General features: G+C 38.1%; 1 protein-coding gene across 4 annotated transcripts in view; it reads right to left on the reverse strand.

Annotated features, from left to right (window-relative positions):
- The window catches only part of SUGCT (succinyl-CoA:glutarate-CoA transferase), a 315880-nt gene that overhangs the window by 136567 nt on the left and 160991 nt on the right, over positions 1–18322 (reverse strand). The gene's annotated exons all lie outside the window — the stretch shown is intronic.

Raw genomic sequence — 18322 nt, forward strand, 5'->3', positions numbered from 1 at the left:
ATAATGTAGTCTGGAATTCCATATCTTGAAATAATTAAAATTCAAACATATTAACATTAATAAATAATATTTTAAGGAAAATACATTGCATTTAAGTCCCACTGCAAACTTGAATTGTACAGCATCACTTCTGTGGAGTTCAATTTTTCTTCGAAGTCCTGGATCATAAAGAGGAGTAAAAATATCCAGGTGAGGTAAAGGGCACTGCCTTTGAAATGCTATGTTATACCTCCTAGAAGAGTGAATTTACATTGTATTTTGACTTTGCATAGGCACATACACTGTCAAGCACTGAAGTGACACAAATAACAAGCTCACATTTGTTATTTCAGTTGGAGCTTACATAATTTCTTTCACCTCATGGTATACATGTTCTAAGAGAATCCAGATACTACAGAGAGTGAGTTCCCATCAACTACTCTGCAATCTTGCTAAAACAAAGAGACAAACCATGAGATGAAATAGGAAAAAGCACAGGCACAATTTATGAGGGCATTGGCATGGAATGTACACTTCTCCAAAATTAGCTAGGCATGCTTAGGAATGATGGAATGTTGTCTTCTCTGAAGCTGGCATAGATGATTTCAGTTATTATGAAGACCAGATGGTATCATTACTTTTCATCAACTATGTGGTGAGCCAGAACTTCCTCAAGGCTTCAAATGCTTTCTCTGTGACTGGCGTAAATCACGTCAACAGAGAAAGGCTTTGGATGCTTGATTTCAGGTTTTCTTGCTTCCTTGGTCACAGCAAGATACTCATGGATTCTGCTGATCCGATCAGAAATTCCAAAGGCATCTGGAGGTATTCCAAGGAAGTCTGCTTTTTGTAAGGAACACTTTCAGATATTGTGAACTAGCAGCCATTATTATGACTAAAAATGTCACACTCAGTGCAAATTTCCAAGTAAAGAGTTCACAGTTATTTCAGGACTGGCTATGTTCAGGTTCACAAGTCACAAGAACAAGCAAATTCACTGAAATTCAGCCTGTAAGCACAGCATCAAGATCTTCAGGAAAACGCTGCCCATATGCTTGACATCCATTCAATGGTGCCTCATCCATTAGCTTCAGAACATGAAAAGTACTCTCCTTTCTTTCCCATTGTTGAAAGAGGTGAGATGTAACTTCACTGGGGTTTTTTGTCGGTTTTTTGTGGCTTTTTGTTGGATGGGGTATGTTGGCTATTTCAAGATGAAGAATTGAAAATCTAAGCTGTAATTAAAGTGATTCTAGTAGGGTTGTTTGTATTTTTTTACCATGACCATTGCCAAATAGATAGTGAAACATGCCTGCTACTGATCACTTGTTTTCTGTCCATTCCTGGAAACTCTTTCAGCTATAACAGATTTTATAAGATGATCTCTTTTTGCATATTTCCATACAGAGCAGCATACAAGTTTGTTTGTATTATAACAGACTTGCTATCAATCCAGAAAGAGTTTTAACTTTCTTATGCCAGTATAGAAGTGTAGTTAGTTGGTAAGAATTACTTCAGTGTGAAAAATAAAACTGTGACAGAGTATTCCAGATGGATCATTTTCATATGAAACAGGAAGGCCTATAGAGAAAATAGGTACTAAAATTATGAGTTTATAAATTAATAGTGTTTGCTATATGTCTCTTGATAGTTGATAGCATCTAAATCAATTGAAACTGTTAAAGGAAAAAAAAAAACAGAAACTTTCACATAAAGTAGTAAAAATACTGCTAGTTACTTCCAAAACACCTGCCTAGCCACTCTGAATTTAATTTTTTAATATTTAAAGGACTCTACCAGACTGAAGACATGACTCAATGTAAAATTTCAAATTTCATAGATATCAGAGAAAATTATTCATCATGTTCACTATTTATAGTGATTCTTTTGACTGCTCTTCCAGAGGCATATGCCTAATGCAGGTTGTGAAGAATAGCAGACTCTCTCAAATTAGAACAACATCAGAGTTTAGAAGTTTCTGTTAATTTTCTCTAGCCCAAAGAACTGACTTCCCTTCATAGATGGAATTTTATGTCATTAGCTAAACTTCAATAGTGCCTTAAGTCTTGCCTCTCTATTTTGGTTTTGTTCTGGGTTTTCTGATTTTTTGTTTCTTGTTTTTTGAGTTTCCCACTCAGTGAATGGGAATGTCTTGAGAGGCTATGTGAGATACTTGGTACATACACATACTCTCTGTAAAATGGACTCCAAGTGCTAATTCTCATCCACATACTCATCAACACATATATGGGTAACATTAATGCAGACAAACATTACTGCTAGGAAAAGTTACCCATCATTCTATAAATAGCTATCCCAAAGCACAGATATTTTTCAGTTGTAAAATCCTTAATCCTCCCAGATGGATTATGAAGGAGGGAGCAGGAGAGGGCAAAGGAGAAGGGGAGGAGGAAATGATGGGGAAATTGAGTACCTCTAAAGAAACCAGTTCTATGAAGTCATAAACAGAGAAGATAAAAAGTGTTTAATTCAACACAGAGTCAACTTTTTCAATTGGGGAAGAAAAAAATCCTGGCAAGAAACAAGTCCCTAGTGCTTCAATTTTTCCTTGGTTAATAACCATCAGATCCTGTGCTACTTCTTATGAGCACAATTTCCTCATTGTTAGCAGCTGTTCATTGGGTAGCATTGCACAACTGGCCAGGTGCATTACAGAGGGAGTGAAGGAGAGGGTGTTGTCTGCCTCCAAACCATCAGATGGACTAATAATGTTCTTCAATACAGCAGTAACTGGCCCACTTCCTAAGCTGCATTTGAGTTTTACTGAATGTAAATAAATAGTAGAGGAAAAAGGACACTCACAGTCCTGGACAAAGTCAGAAACCTTCAGACATTTGTAGGGTTGTTTTTCTGCCCTCACTTCCCCAGAAGTTGGGAAGTGCAAGATTATATGATCCATTTTTTTCCTCCTGGCTTCCTGAGGATTCCCAGAAAAGCCTCAGGGGACAGGGCAGCAGACAAGCTTGCTCACATGGAGCCCTGTCACACTATACACTGTGGCAGCTGATATTAAAATGGACAAATAGAAGTTACCCTGAAAGTTCTCTAAATTGATTGTTGCCAATTTATATTTTCAACTCCTCTGTGCACTATTTAAAAGAATTCTTGATGTGATTAGCATTTTTTAGCAGTTTTTCCATATCAGTTCAAAAGCTGCAACTGTTTTTGCACTGGTCTCACTGTATACTATTAAATGGGTGATTCCACCATGACTTTGTGCAGGAATAATCAATGGATACAAGTTCAGGCACATCTATAGTAATGAGAACTACTGAAATATTTGAATTTAAAAAACACTTTATCAATGGTATATTGTCCTTACTACCCTGTACAAAATATATAAGGTGGAAAAATGATTAGCACCCAAGAAAAGAATAATAAGGAGGATCAAAATACTTATGGTATATGTAAAAGTGAACATATCTTAAATCTATAGTCTTCTCTGTAATTGTTGAAATTCTAACATAGACCTCACTTTTTTTTTTTAATTTGAAACTAGCTGATTTTTTGCATGATAACTCAGTTGAAATGGCAAAGTTATAAAAAAATCAGACTGAAATAACACTTTCAAGTAAAAGTCTGAAAACAAGACATAATCCTAAAGGTCCAGGATCTAACACATAACATGATGAAAACTGAGCATGAAAAACCTATTTTAACCCTGCTTTGACAGAGGATAATGTGTCCCACAGGATCATTTGTGCTTGTAATACAAATGTATATCAAAACTCAGTGAATTGGTTTCTTAATCAATTATGCTGTCTGCATAGACACACTTTCACACCTAGAACACCAAGAGCTAAATTAGGTGATTAGAGGATAAAACACATGGAGTCCCACTTGCCACACATAAGGTCTTGCTGATCTCTAACTACATGGATTTAGTTTATTAAGTTCATAATATGATAAGATCACACATATACAGTTTTAGATTGGTTTTACTGTTTTGATCTCCATGGAAAATAGAGAAGTACAAATAAAGATACCTACAAACTATCACATAAGTAATGGAAGACACAAGTTTAAAATAATATCTGTACTCATCACCACAAAAAGATACCATCTTTTCCTATTTCATCCACCAAATCATGTGCAAAATTTTTATCTAAATAGTATTTAAACAAGCCTCTACCAAAAACTAGAAAGTTTGAAGGAATAGATTTTTTTTACCTGTTTCTGACTAAATTATTTTTGTTTGACTTCAAATATTTTTCTATTGAATTTTTTATCACTTTTATTGTATTTGTGGTTGTTTTCCATCTTCTTGTACGCATATTTAAACACACTTTTCCACTGTTATATTCAAAAGTTTCAGGTTGCTCGCCTTTTCAGAAACTCCTAATAATGTGGCATTTGTGATGGGAACCAATAAACAGCTGTTAACAACCAGGAGTTTGTGCTTTTAAGAAGTAGCAAAATATCTGACAGCTATTCCCTTGAGAAGTACTAAAGCTGAGTAGTTCACTATTGTACTCGACTCAAATGCAGAAAGATTTGTTACCAAGTACAAAAGAACGACAAGAAACAGTTTAACCCATTGTCTTTAACATCCTTTAAATGCTTGATTGAGGTTTTCCTATCTGAATACCTAAATGAACAGTCTAATTAAACATCTCGATTCATGTTTGCATGGCCAAAGTGGTGCTTCTGGTTAAAGCAGACAAATCGCAATACCTATGTTAGTAGGTTAACAACTATAAATTTACAACAATTTCTAAAGCCCAATCATAAAGATTATTCAACCTAAGGTTTGATTTTGGCTCTAAAAATCTTATACATCAAGGCATAAAGAATCTGATTTTTACTTTACATTACTTTTACTACACCCACAAGACTTAATGGTTAATTTCACCTAGCTGCAATTTAAATTAGATTAGTCAAGTCTTTCCTTCTAGATCATGAAATGAATAGAAAAATTTATCTCAACCTAACCTATTTCTCCCAGTGGCTGAAGTGACTATATCTGTTTTTTAACTGGATGGTTACTAAACACTACCCTTAAGCTCTAGATTTCTATAGAGATCTTAGTCTATAAGAGTGGTAGCTTTTGCTTCTAGCAGGATGCTGTCAGCCAGCTGCTACAGACCTTGATAATAGCACCTCACTTGTCTGAGTTCATAAACAGGTTTTTCAAGTTCCACTCACTCTGGGTTCTGGGGTGCATACCAGAAAATCCAGCAAGCAAGCAAGCAAGCAAGCAAGCAAGCAAGCAAGCAGACTACTGGCTTAGCAAAGGAATGTGCATTAATGATTGACATGTCACTTACTTGAAACAGTCACACCCAGAGGGTAGTTGTCAATGGCTCACAGTCCCAGTGGATGTCAGTGACCAGTGGTGTCCATCCAGGGTGGTACTGGGACCAGTGTTATTTAATATCTTCATTAATGACACAGAGAAAGGGATCGAGTATGCTCTCAGGAAACTTGCCAACAACACCAAGCTGAGTGGTGCAGTTGCACACCTGAAGTATGGGATGCCATCCACTGGGATCTGGGCAGCCTCAGCAAGTGGGCACATGGGAACCCCATGGGGCACAATAACACCAAATGCAAGGTTCTGTGCCTGGGTTGGGGCAACCCCCAGTATCAGCACAGGCTGGGGGATGAACAGATCGAGAGCAGCCTTGGGGAGAAGGACCTGGGGGTGCTGGTGGATGAGAGGTTGGACATGACCCAGCCATGGGCACTCACAGCCCAGAGAGACAAATGTGTCCTGGGCTTCATCCAAAGCAGAGTGGGCAGCAGGGCAAGGGAGGGGATTCTGTCCCTCTGCTCCTCTCTGGTGAGACCCCACCTAGAGTACTGGGTCCAGCTCTGGGGACCTCAGCACAGGAAGGACATTGACCTGTTGGAGCAAGTCCAGAAGAGGATCACTAAGACAATCAGAGGATTGGAGCACTCCTCCTACAAAGAAAGTCTGAGAGAATTTGGTTTGTTCAGCCTAGAGAAGTTAAGGCAACTTCTGGGTGATATAAATGCTGCCTTCCAGTACCTACAAAAAAGACAGAGAAGAACTTTTTATAAGAGCATATAGTGACAGAACAAGAAAGAATAGCTTAAAACTGAGAGTAGGCTTATGTTAGATACTAGGAAAAAGTTCTTTACTGTGAGGGTGGGGAGGCACTGAAACAGGCTGCCCAGAGAAGTTGTGGATGGCTCATCCCGGGAGGTGTTCAAGACCAGGCTGACTGGAGCTCAGATCAAGTTGGTCTAGTGCAAGGTATGCCTGTGCACAGTGAGGGGTTGTAATTAGCTGATCTTTAAGGTCCCTTCCAACCCATAACCCATGTTATGATAACATACTAGGAAATTAAAAGGAAGAAATGACCCCCAGACTTGCCTCTACTCATTCTCACTCAAGAATCAATTGTTTCTCTGGATGAGCTCATCAGAGAAATCATTAAAGGAATAATTGCCAGATTCAGCTGATTTTTCATAAAAGACATATCCCAGAATAAATGTCCTAGTATAAAATAAAATTTAAAAAAAAAATAATTATTTGGAGCTATTTGAGACCAGGTCCACCAAAGGACCACTTTGATGATCAAGGTTCTGGAGAACCCCTCATATGAAAAAAGGCTGAGAGTGCTGCAATTGTTTAGTCAGCATAGAAGTCATATCAGGGTTGAATGTTATCAATGGATACAAATCCCTGATGGAAGGGTGTAAAGAAGAGAACGATGGGCTCTTTTCAGTGGTGCATTGTGAGAGAAAAGAGACAACAGGTACAAAGAGGAGGTGTTGTCTGAACATCAAGAAACACTTTTTTACTGTGACAGTGAGCAAGCATTGAAACAGGATGTGGAATCTGCCACCTCTGATGGATATATTCAAATCCACCAAGACATTATGCAGGGAAACTGACTTTAGGTGACCCTTCTTTAGCACAGGGATTGAACCAGAGGACCTCAAAAGGTCCATTTCAACATCAACCCTTCAGTGATTCTATAATGGAATTCAAGGTAATGCTCTTAAATAGAGGTGGCAACATGAAATGAAATAAAATGCCATTCAAAACAAACCCAAATGAAGTTCTTGTTTCTGATACAGATACAACCTTTGCTGTAGCAATTGTACTCCAGATTTCTTGCTGTTAGTGTCACACAGTCTCTTTTTCATGCTTCCTCATGAAAGGAAGCCTAACTGTGTAAGAAAAGGAGTAGATAAATTAGAGATTTGACTATCATTATTTCCCTCCCAAATCATCAGCTAAATTATAGCTGATATCCAAAATATTTTTAAATCACTGTGTTAGTGGTTGTTTTGTTATCTGTAATGAGTACGACTTTAATAATAGTGCATGCTCCATACCACATAGGAGCCAGTAACATAACTCAATCAAGAACTTCTAATTTTCCCCATAATTTAAATAATGCAATCTCCATCCTCTAGTTTCCATGGTGTTTCAAAAAAAAAAAAAAGTTGTGTCACCACAATATTACTCTCTGTCTAAGAGGGATACAAAAGTTGTATATGAGAAACAAAATACTGGCCAGTTATTGCCTTGGTCATGATTATATGAAACAGGTAATAATAAATTGAGGATTCTCAAAATATTCTTTTAAAGTCTGAACAGGATCAAAAACATTTAAACTGCACTAGTGGAATCTTTAAAACAGGATGTTACACTTAAGGTATAATGTAATGTGTTTGTCTTTCAAGGAGCAATTAATCACTGGATGGAGGAGTTAAGACCCAATCAAAATGGAAAGGTGTTTATTGCTGCAGCTGGTCATTAAATTATTTCTATAAAGCTTAAACACTGGGTTTTACTCGTTTTATTACAGATCTGCTCCTATTAAAAGTACATTTAAACTTCCCTTTTTAGATTTTGTGGTTAATTTCTTGTGCTTCTGTTAACCAAACAAAACCAAACCCAAAGAAACAGCATGCTATTCTGTTATCAGTGACAGTAGGAACCAGAAAGATAGAAAAATATGTCACCTTGCATTCCAATATGTGTACCTTTTATCAATGGGAAAAACCCCATGCATGATGGCAGTAACACAAATAATCATGATGTGAGTTTGTTTTCCTTTGGGTGGGAATTCCTCTCATTCAAGACAGATAGTTGATTAAAAAAAATATATTTCTTGGTATATGGAGGTCCTTAGACACCTATAGCCACCTTGGCTAGTAGTAAAGGAATGAAAGAAATTTCTCTGCTACATTTAATCTTTCAAATTACTGTGCTTAAGGAAACATGTGCAAGGAAATATCCATGGGACAGCCATCCTCTTTACTACATTATCAAAGGATTTGTTGTCTTGATTGCTTCAATGAGGTATTTTTAGCAGATGTGGGTACTTTGTGGGATTATCTGTTTATATGAAGAGGACACATGGAGGCCCTTCTGATCTGAAGCAAAACCTATGGACTTTATCAAGAGAAAAATTGAATCCCAAATTTCATCACCTTTGGACCAATTATCATGATGAATGTCATACAATTGCCACAAGGGAAATAAAAACATAGAATGAGTTTGGGTGACATCTTAGGGAAGCAAACCTCTAGTTTGAATATTTTCTGATGAAAACAAACAGGCTATAAAGGGCATGCTGAACTAATATAAGATACTGACTATCTACCAATTTTGAAAAAAACTTGCTAACTGCTATAAATGGCAGCGCCAACACTTTCTGGCAATTGGGGCAGACAAAATAATGTTTCTTGGAATGAGTCAAAAGTATTTTGAGGCAGAAGCTCACACCCTTTTTCCTGTTGCTGGGGAAAAGAACAGAACTCTTGTGATATCTGCAAAGAAATGTTAGCAGACAAAGTTCACAGTTGGCTGCAAACAAATCAACAGCATACCATGTACACATTCTCTTAAGAAGCAGAAGCAAATACTATCAAGATTTATTCAAGACCTTTTTAATGTGCTACATGCACATCAAGCAAGAGGAATTAATTCCTGATAAATTCATCTACAGTCACTTCACTGCTTTCCATCTGGTATTAAACCCGTATTTTCTTTCCTTGGTATCCAAATGTAATTTGTTTTCAGTAGCAGCTAGAATTTAGAAAAATTACCCTTGAGTAGTAAACCTTCTAGGAATAGCTTTGTTACTTTGATTCATAAACAATTTTTAAGGGTAGTAAGCATATACATAAAACAGAATTACAAACTAGTATAGTTCATGATTTGAGATTTTCAGGAAAATATATTCTCAGGCCATCAAATTTCAGGGTGGAAATGGACAGGAATTGAACATTAGGAAAAGAGAAGTCAGCAAAGTCTCTTCTGTGTTTCAAAAACCATAATTTTAGCCTTTTGGAAACATTTTTTGGAATATGAGGAAAACCTTATATATTGGACATCATATTGCTTATGGGAAAAATAGAGTGGATTAAGCCACACCTGGTTGAAAATGGAAAAACTGTATTTGAAATGTCTGCAGAGCTCATTAGTACCTTGATACCAAATGATTCAAAGCTATCTTTGGCTTTGATTCAAGATGCTGTCCAAAGTATGGCGGCATAATAACAATCCAAAAAGTTCCATGGGTGTATACTAGAAAATGATAGTGCTTCATCAATTACCAAAGTAAAAACTTGCTAAATAGAGGCCCATTTTAGAAAATAAAAAAGAAACAGACTGTTAAAACCAGATGGGAAATAGACTATAGTGACCATTCATTACCTTTACATTTGCAACCAAGAGGGAGTATAGCCAAAACAATTTGTTCATTTGTACAAGGAATTCTGTGCTTGTATCACTGCATTCAGTTTTACTGAAAATTCTTCATAACGCATAGAGCATGTTTTTTAAAAAAAATCTCAGTAAATAATGCATAATCTAGGCGAAAGCTGGTCAGCTTTATAGCAAGATAGCAATGGATTGATAATTGATGCCTGTGTACAATACATACAACACTACCCATCTACTTGAACTTGTACTTACTATAAAAGGTAATGCTGAAAGTTTTACGATGCTGACTAGTAGCACAGCTTTCTTCATCATCTTCTGCTTGTAAAAATCATATTCAAAGTATAAGTTTTACAGGTACAAAGTGCAATGGGTAGTGGGGGGGGAAGGGGAGACGGTGGAGAAGTACATTAGAAAAATAACAGAAAAACACTTGTCTGTCATAGACCCGGAAATTGAAAATTTTACCACCCAATACTTTCCTTTATACCACAAAAATTCATGACATAAGGTACAGCTCTTTGGTTCCTCAACACAGCTATGGTAACAAAACAGGCTGGAGGAATTATATACTAGTTATGTCTTTTAAATTGAATCACTAATAAATTACTTTCTGATAACCTCTTAATTACACTCTCTAGCTCTAAAAGCCTACTACTTCAAAACCAATTTTTCTAGGTTTTTTTTTACTCACAAGTACATCTCTATTTTTAACAGACATCATTAAAAAATTAACTGAGCTGACTGAAGGATTTTTGTAAACTACCTCTAGAACAGTATGTTGAGGCAGAGGATTGCCGTAATTTCCCCTTGTACCATCTAGCTTTCTTTAAATTATTTTGATGCCTTCATTGATTTATTCCTATATTTGGAAAGAAGAATAGACCTTGAACCTACTTAAGTCCACTGTGTGTCAAAGTTAAACTATACAATATATTAATAGGAAGAAAACTGGCAAATTTTTAAGGCTATAATCTCCTATATGTTCAAGGTTTTCCATATACACTTTTAACCCATTTGACTGCTCAGAATCATGTTCTTCCCCCATTAAAGACTTTTCACAGTCAGAAAATACTGCCATGAACCTTAATACACGTATTTCAGTCATCTAACTCATACACGAAGAGACATTAATAAAGTATACCTAACAACAGCTGCTGCAGTTAGAAGAATATGTGGGCTATTTGCACCAAGTAATGTGTTTGTGTTTAAGACACTGAAGAGGGCCTTGTTTTGGTTTGAAAGACAATGTCTGCCAAGGAAGGGGGGAACCTCCCTTGGAATGGGACCTCCCTTGGAATAGAAAATATGAACCCTATCCCTCCAAATTACTACAACTTTCTACTCTGAAATTATGGAGGTTTTAGGCGCCATGTTTCGGAATATATATATAATAATATAATACCGGAAATGTGTATATAATATCAGAAAAGGAGTAACAGCTCTTTACTGGTATATATGTAACAAGATAAACAACCACAATGGCAGCAACAAACAGAAGCAGAAACCCAGTGACAGCCTTCCCTCGGCTGCAGGCACTTTCCCCTTTGGTGCAGTTACGGTCACAGCCAGCAGGGGCGCTGGTGGCTCCTGGCCGGGCAGGGCAGGTGCGGTGAGTCCCCCACGGCTGCAGGGGGCGCTGTGGTGAGAGCACAGCTGCCTCTCCACTGGTTAATGGCCGCACTGCTGGGGGAATAGATAGAAAGGGGCGTCCTTTACAAACTCACTGGGGGCAGCTCATCCCAGTACCCCTCTAGATGGCAATATGGGCTGTCGCAGGAACCTTGGAGCAGCAGGCCTGAACGGCACAGGTGAGCAGCCCCCAGCATGGCAAACAAAGCCATAGCAGGAGGCATGGGGTATCTGGGAGGACACAAGGTGTTGACTTAAAAGTGTAGCCAAAAAGCCCAAAGCAGCAGCAGAAAAGAGCGGGGCTGGGCAGCAGCAGCTGGGCTTCCCCAAACAGCCAGGAGATGCTCACTTGTAAAAGGAGGGGAAGGGATTGGGGTCCTGGGTTTTCCCCTGCAGCACCAGAGTAGAGGGGGAAGGTCCTTTCCAATGAGATCAGGTGTTGAAAAAAAAAGGCCCCAGTTCAATGGTTGCTCTTAAGAGTAAAGCCTCACTCACTGTAGGAGAAGCAGTAAAAAGGGCTGGACTCCATGGTGGTGGTGAAATCTCCCTGCAGTCGCAGCAATTCGACCACTTCTCTCTGGTACTGAGCGAGAGAGAGCGAGGAACTGAGCCCATCCTCCTGACCACCCTAGCCAAAATCTCACAGTTATCTCTGTACTTCACAAGCAAAAGCCCCCCAGCTGGGATGGCACTCAACTGCACCCTTCCCCCAGCCACATCCTTTGTCTCTTAAGTATCAAGTGTGATGGTTTCACATCCGCCAAACTGGGAGATAAGATTTTGGGAGAAAAGGGCAAAACAGGCACAAAAAAAAGTAAAAACATATAGATTTTATTAACATACACTAAGGAAAGAGAAAAAAAAGAAAAAAATGAGACATTCAAACACCTTCTCCCCTACTCCAAACTGTTCACTTTCCCACTCAACACAGAGAGAAAACTATGATTTTCAGTCAGTTGCCACCATTTAAACACAATCCTACATCACTTTGGGAGAGGAGCCTCTCTAGAGTTATGGAGAACATGCCACACGAAAACGTCTGGTGGGTCTCAATGTCACAAATCTGCAACCGCACGTAATTTTGCAGATTCTGTGTTGTCCTACACATATAACAGTTTCCCAAGCTGTTTATGGGCCTCCACATGTTTGGGGTATCATTTTAAGAATGCTTTTCTAGTACAAAACAAGGATTCTCTTCTATCTCTAAAATCGCCGCTATCTCAAAAGAAATAGAGACCTCCTTATTCTTTCCCAGGAGCCGGGGACATATTCTATTCAAAATTCTCAATTAAATCTCATGTATATCAATACACACAACCCTTTGGCTTGAACTTGCATTCCTGCAAGCAGCATTATGATATTACAAAAATAGTTCATTTCTCCATAATTCACATCTAAAGAAGTCCAGTCAAAAATGTCCACTTCCTCCATCCCATCTTCCAACAGTCTTTCTCAGTTCTTTCACTGACTTTATCTCAATGCTGTCTCTCTACATTTCAAATCACTCTGTCTTCCATGGAGGAGGGAAAAGGGTTAATGTTTTTGCACAGAGTCTTTTTTTTCTCCTCTCCAGCTGACTCCCAGAACTTCAAGCCCAGGCAGGTAATGGGGATGGGATGGGATGGAGGGAAGCATGCTCAGGAACACTGATGGATGACCCTCCTCCACCTCAGTCAGATCTAAAGCAACTTAAACTTGGATCAGCTCCCTGGAGTTCTGGAGAAAAGTTCTCAAAAGTCTCTCCCCCCTCAGAGGAGAGGCTCTGGCAGCCAAGCCAAGAGCACGGCCACTGTGGCCCCTAGTGCAGGGCCAGCACTGCTGATCTGCAATCCTCCTCTCCCCATTGCAGGAGCCAAGGAAGAGAGGGGACACTGCTGGGGGAGAGAGGGGACAGTGCTGGGGGAAGAGAGGGGACACTGCCCAGGGAGAGAGGGGACAGGGCCGGCCCTGGGGGGCCCAGTTCGGACTTCTGACTTACAAGGTGATGTTATCTCCTTGCCAACTGGAAAAGGAAAAAGGACTGGGTCACTTGGGGTTTTGATTTAAGACTGGGTCTCCAGAGGCATATACAACACTCTTATTCATCAGCCAAACTGCCAATCCATGCTACAACTTCCCTAGGAAAAAAAAAAAAAAAAAAGCCCTACACTTTCAGGCTAAACTACCACAATCAGTCATTCCCATCTATTAGCAACAAATGGGAGAAAATTCCCAGAAAGAAAAGGGGAAAAAAAGGAAAAATCCCAACCTCCAACTGGCCTTAATTTGTTGTCTTGTTACATCAATGTTTATAAAACATTATCATAAATATATCACTCTCAGCTTTTGCTGTGTTCCAGTTTTGGGAGTGACGGGGCGTGACAACAAAATCAGTTCCATTTCCCTCAGTATAGGGCCTAAAACCTATAATCCTATCTGTAGATTTTCCTCTTTCTGGAAAAGAGAATTTCATGGGAAAATGCAAACTTATATATTTCTTCAGTCCAATATATGCAATTGCACAATTTTTGTACTTTCACTATGAAAAAATGAGTTAAACAATACTAAGACATTTCATCCAGAATTACTCCTGGGAAGTTACGTATTTAACAAACACAGCAAGTTAGCCAAGCTAAGGTCTTGTGTAATGCTAAAAAGAGGTAATTAACCAGTTTCTGCCAAAACAAATTTCACATGCTTTCTTCTCCACCTCATTGTGGTTTATCCATATAGATTCTGGCCATTCTCATGGATCTAGCCAGAACGACCACACCAACCCAAATATAAGGCAAGTTCAAATATAAGATGACTTCAGATATAAGGCCACCCTCATTTTTCAAGGGCTACACAGAAAAATCAGCAAAATTTATTAATAAAAAAATAAATTCTCTCCTAGAACTTCTTAGACCATCTTCTCCAGCCTTAGCTTCCAATGTCCTTCCTCCTCATGGTCAGCTTGCTGGGCATGCTGATGGCTGTCTGCACATCTGTTAATCGAGCTCTTCACATGCAGGACCTGGACCAACCACACCAGTTGTGCATGTGCACAGTTGGATCTGGACTTAGACAGAGCAAATAGATGAGGAAGGTGAACAGATGGACTAATTCCAAGCCTTCCACGCAGCATTGCAAACTACCAACATGTACCTTTCTTCAAAGCCTTGGACTAAGTGGGCCTAGGCTGCTGCCTGCACTAGCCCTGCCTCTGTGAGGCTGGGAAATTCAGAAGGGTCATCATGTAAGTGGAGTTTTAAAGGAGGTCAGACAGTGAAGTCCTGGAATCACAGAATATTCTGAGTTGAAGGGACCCACAAGTCCAACTGTTAAGTGACTGGCCAATACAAGGATGGAACCCACATCACAGAACCTCAGAAGTCTCATAGAAATGTAATGGAGTACCACTAAAAGTAATACTTCTACATTTTGCCAAGCATGAGAAATGTTTTTCCTTCTTTTACTCCACACTCTGCCCCCTTCCAAAGTATATCTAAGCAAGCATGGTATTACATCAGTCCATGTCGCTTCCAGATTAAAGTTTTTAACCTTCGAGTTAAGTCCATTATAATTCTTTCATTAGTTACTCATTTGTTGCTTCCTTCATTTCCCTTTAGAGCTATGACTCTTGTTCAAGTCTTCATAAATGCCATGGTCATACTTAGCTAATGGAATATAAGAACAATTCTGCACTTACTACCCATGTAATAGCTACCAAAGTGAACCAACCTACAAAGACTAAGAAGCGGGCAGAATTAAATCCTCCAACTTTGGAAATAACAGAAGTCAGTTCACAGGCATATAAACACATAAAAACCTCCTTGTATTTACCTCCTTATTACCTAAGCGCTATTTACCTCCTTATTACCAGTGCCAACTAAACTGTGAAGATAAATTCAAGACATTGGATATGATCCTCCACATTCTCAGAATTCACTGAGTATCTGTCAGGTATTCTCGTTATTGTGCCCACCTTCTTTAGGATAACTGGCTGAAAATAGTACAGTATACACTTACTATTTTCCGAAGTAAAGCTAATATCATTTCTTGTGATCAGAATTTTCTAGGAAATACACAATCAGAAGTGACAAAACTTCATCTATGGAATATAAAAATCAGCTGATCTCTGAGTGAAATCTGTGGTCCCAAAGAAGAAATTAATTTTTTAGATAATGTTATTTCCATAAAAAGGGGAAACTTTCCACAAAGAAAGAACAAAAATTGCTTGTTCATGATCTTCCATAAAGATACTGATCATGCCAAAGCCATTTCCCTTTATACACAGGTGGGCTAATGCCGGGCAAACAGGAGAGAGGGGTAAAAATTTTAGTTTTGGTATATGAACAATGTCAGTGATTTCTCAGATAGTATCTCAGAAATTTAATGCCTACAGTGTGGCCCGGAAATGAGCTGTAATGAACAGCATTGAATCATTTCATCTTTAAATGCAGCAAGAACAAAGCCTAATAATCATCCACAGCAGCTTAAATTGAGAAAACCACAAATGAATTTGCCTTTTGAAAGTCAGGGGTAAGGCTAAGAAAAGTTGCAGCCAAAGGCTAAAATAGTTACCTTAGGTCTCTGAATGTCAGACTCCTGCTTTTCAAGATGATGGCAGAAAAGCCAGCATGCTTTTATCAGATGTTAGTGTTTATAGAAGCAATACAAAACAGGATTTTGTTAAATGTATATATTACACCAGATCAAACTATAAATTGAACCATCTGTGTCCAAGTTAATCTCAGATACAGCAAGGAGATTCATTTAAATTGTGTGTTTCCTTTTGTGACCTTTTTAGATGCGGCTTTTTTTGAAAGGGGGAAGGGATAATTTTCCTAATTTTTTATTCTTAAGCATTGATGCCAATAGTACTATATAACAGCAATATCTTTTAAAATCACCCAGCTGAATAGCAAAAATCCTTAGTAATTTCCCAGTATTGTTACACAGGGAGCTCTAAAAATAAACTATAGTCATATAAATAGAGGCATGTAGTTTTAAGCATGCTACAAGCCATTCATGACATAAGTATTCAATTAAAACTGCTTTTATGAGCAATAATCACATTCTGAAAAGGCAAACACGAACAGTTTGAGGATATAGCCATAATGCCTACAAAATTAACTTTTAAAAAAAGCAGATAAACAAAGTTCTGTCTCTCTGCTACTTAAATAAAAGATTTTTAAATTATTTTGCTCCTGCCTCCAGGACAGAAGGGGCAGAAAGGAAAATTAAGATTTTTTTATTATTATTTTAAAAATAAGGAAATTATTCGCCTTTATGCATTAATATTATCAAAAAGCAATCTCAGTTTAACTGAAACTATGATTACAATAAACATACTTCTGCTGCGGAAGTAATAGAACAGAACAGCTGTAGTTTCCAACAGTATAAATCTGGTTAACTGGCAAGAGCATAGCACTTTAAAGAAGACAGAAACTTTTACCTTTATAGGTCACCTCATATTTACTCAAGTTGCAAGTAATTTAGGCTAAAATTTCATGCTATCTACCTCTCCTCTAAAAGCACATGCTGGTTTAAGACCCACTCTTAAATCCATAGAAGCCATATTTATTACATTGACAAAATATTTACAAAATAGCCAACAAAGGTTGCAAGGAACACCTTCTCCCCCAATTTCCTGACTCTGCCCTTTAATCTCTTTGTTTTGAATTGTATTTCATTCTCAGCTCCTAACCCACCACCTATCATGCAAACTCTGACCACCTACTGTAATTTATCAAAAACAAAGTGAAGTCAAAGCTGAAAAGGGCTTATATAATATAGAGATGATCAATATTTTATGAGATTAATTGGATGGAATGGTCTAGGCAATTTCAGAAACAAAAGTTTCTGGACCACATATAAACATATTTTACAACACCTACAAAATATGTACAGCATACAGTATTAACCAGAAACAAGTCCTCTGAAATCCAGTTGCTAAGATGACCATGAAGGGCCAGCCCCTTATCTTTTAAAAGGCATTTTCTAGTTTTTAATATCATACATAGCATGAGCTGTGGTATCACACCTGCCAGCAAAGCTGCACTTGGTATTGCTGTGCCACTAAATAAAAGGCCACTGTTGGCACTCCATCCCTTACTGAATAGTGTTGAATAAAATAGTGAATAGTGTTGAATAAAATATTGACTAGATTTTACCCCTAAATTTATTTCATAAATTCTTCACTCTTCAGAGAGCAATAGATATAGATATATATTTAAGCCACAAAACAGCATAAATAGATAAATCGGATCTTTAACATTGACTTGAGGTGTGACATCTAGCAGCTTGGGGCTTTCAATAATAAAGCTTATTATTTATGTGCACAGAGTTTATACAATAAAGCTGGAGCTTTTCTGAGTCCTTGGATCACTTTTATATGTGGCTCTTTCTTCTCATCTGTTCAACAGTGATTGTCCATATCCATCAATCCATCTTTCCTAGGCAATTTTAAAACCGCGAAGTGAAAACTAATTGGTCTCTTGATTTATCACAGGTCCTTCCACATACAGACAGGAATATAAAATCAGTAGAAACTACTAGGAGAATGAGGTATTCTTTTGTTAAATATATAATCAAGCACAAAGACAATAAAATTACAGGGGATACCATTTTCCTTTAGTCTTAAAATAAAGGAAATATCAATTCAACGTGACAGCATATCAGATGTTTCACGTTTACCAATCTTGTTGTGTTCCTGCCCTACACCTGACCACTACTATTTCAGCAATTAAGACTAAACACACTTTTGTGACATGTAAGTGACCAGATATCCTTCACTGACATAGCTGGAGCCTTCACTCAACCCACTTGGTCACTACCAGTAGGTTGTACTAATGAAAAAAGTGTCAAGCCCATAATAGGTGGCAACACCATCTGAGGTCAAAGCTATACCATGACAGTGAAATATTTAAAATTTCTTCTGAACAAAGACGGAGCACGATATGCTATTAAAGACTTAGGGCTTGAGGAATAAGCTCAGCAATTTGCAAAATACCCAAAAGCAGTTACTGACCAGTAGCTCCCTCTACTTACTTCAAAGAGTACATCTATATATTGTTC

This window comes from Sylvia atricapilla, chromosome 1 (genome assembly GCF_009819655.1).
Source record: "Sylvia atricapilla isolate bSylAtr1 chromosome 1, bSylAtr1.pri, whole genome shotgun sequence".
Classification (NCBI taxonomy): Eukaryota; Metazoa; Chordata; class Aves; order Passeriformes; family Sylviidae; genus Sylvia; species Sylvia atricapilla.